Source organism: Tachyglossus aculeatus, chromosome X1 (genome assembly GCF_015852505.1).
Source record: "Tachyglossus aculeatus isolate mTacAcu1 chromosome X1, mTacAcu1.pri, whole genome shotgun sequence".
Classification (NCBI taxonomy): Eukaryota; Metazoa; Chordata; class Mammalia; order Monotremata; family Tachyglossidae; genus Tachyglossus; species Tachyglossus aculeatus.
Genome location: NC_052101.1, coordinates 69,258,322 through 69,260,303, shown reverse-complemented (window position 1 = coordinate 69,260,303; position 1,982 = coordinate 69,258,322). Strand labels below are relative to the sequence as shown.

The following is a 1,982-nucleotide window of genomic DNA, read 5'->3' as shown; positions in this document are numbered from 1 at the left end:
TGAACTGTCAAAGATACCAAAGTTATCAAGCACCTTCTTATTGGAGTAACAAGGCCGGAAATGCTATAGCCCATAAACAGCAGAAGCTTAGCTGCAATTCTTTTTCTATGCTTCAAATTGCCCTAAAATTCTCCTCTAAAGACACATCCATGCCTCATGTGAGCATTTTTTTGCATGGTCCCTTTAAAACAACTGGAAGAATGATTTAAAGTCTCTTGTGAAGTATTACATTTTATTACTGTACCGTTCATAAGTACTATTTTAAACAAAATAATAATAACAATATTAATAATAATAATAATAGCGTGTGTTAAGCAGTTACAATATGTCAAGCACTGTACTAGTAGATACAAGATAATCAGGTTAGATGCAGCCTCTGGCCCTCACTGGGCTCAACCTGGAAGTCAATACAATCCCAAATGATTACAGCCTGGCTTAGAGCTTCCTGAGTAAGAAACTGTGTGTTGAAAAGCTTAGAAGAGCTGACATGTATCTTAAAATTATTTTATTCCCATTGCTCTAACTTGAGAAAATACAATAGACTTGGTGGATACAATCCCTGCCTACAAGGAGTTTAGTTACAGTCTACAGGGGAAGTCAGATGCTAAAATAAATTGTAGATAGGGGAAATAGTAGAGAATAAGGATATGTATGCCCCTCGCAGGGTCGCATCTGGAGAGTTTTCAGTACTCTACCAGTCTCGACCACGGGAGGGAGAGTCAAGCAGAGGCATACCCATTCCATTCCTAGCTTGGCCAGTGGCTAGAGAGTGGAAGGTAATCTGCTACAAGTCAAAACTCCCCTATGCTGGACAGCAGCAGCATAGGAGAGACTCGAGGACGGAGACTCAAGTTTACTGCGTGGAAGGAGGCAATGGTAAAACACTTCGGTATTTTTACCAAAACAAACCTCTATGGATACACCAGAACAATTGCAGATGGAGGTGGGGTGCTCAAGGAGAGATGTGTCCATGGTGTCGTTATTGGTTGGAGATGACCCTACAGTATAATACCAGAAAAAGATATGTACATAAGTGCTGTAGGGCTGGGGTGAGTATCAAAGGGCCTAAGGGGTAAAAAGCCAAGAGCATAGTCAACACAGAGGGGAAGACAGGTAGGGGAAATGGGGGCTTGGTCAGGGAAGGCCTCAATCAATCAATCAATCAGTAGTATTTATTGAGAACTTACTGTGCAGAACAGTAAGTTGATCGTATTTATTGAGTTTTACTATGTGCAGAGCACAGAGCACTCTACTAAGCATTTGGGAGAGTACCATATAACAATATAGCAGACACATTTCCTGTCCACAACGAGCTTACCATTTGGAGGGGAAGACATACATTAATAGAAATAAATACAATTACAGGACATAAGAGCTGTGGGGCTGGGAGTGCGGAATGAGTAAAGGAGCAAGACAGGGCAGTACAGAAGGGAGTGGGAGAAGAGGAAAGGAGGGCTTAGTCAGGGAAGGCCTCTTGGAGGAGATATGCCTTTAATAAAGCTTTGAAGTGGGGAGAGAGTAATTGTCTGCTGGATATGAAGAAGGAAGGAATTCCAGGCCAGAGGCAGGATATGGGCAAGATGTCAGCAATGAGATAGATGAAATTGACGTACAGTGATAAAATTGGCATTAGAGGAGCGAAGTGTGCAGGCTGGGTTGTAGTAGGAGAGTTAGAGAGGTGAGGTAGGAGGGGGCAAGGTGATTGAATGCTCTAAAGTCAATGGTAAAGCATTTTTGTTTGATGTGGAAGTGGATGGGCAACCACTGTACTAAGTGCTTGGAAGAGTACAATCCTACAATAATAGAGTTGTACAATACAACAGAGTTGATAGACACATTTCCTGCCCACAGGAGTTTACGGTTTAGGTGGGGAGACAGTTATTTAAATAAATTATGGATATAATAATTGTGGTATTTGTTAAGCGCTGAGGTGGATACAAGCAAATCGGGTTGGACACAATCATTTTCTCACCTGGGGCTCA

The 1,982-nt window shown here is 41.9% G+C and overlaps 1 non-coding gene across 1 annotated transcript; it reads left to right on the top strand.

Annotated features, from left to right (window-relative positions):
• Positions 1 to 654: 654 nt before the first annotated feature.
• Positions 655 to 792, top strand: LOC119919991. Its single transcript, XR_005447763.1, has one exon. It is a non-coding gene; the product is annotated as a small nucleolar RNA SNORA7 (small nucleolar RNA).
• Positions 793 to 1,982: the final 1,190 nt, after the last annotated feature.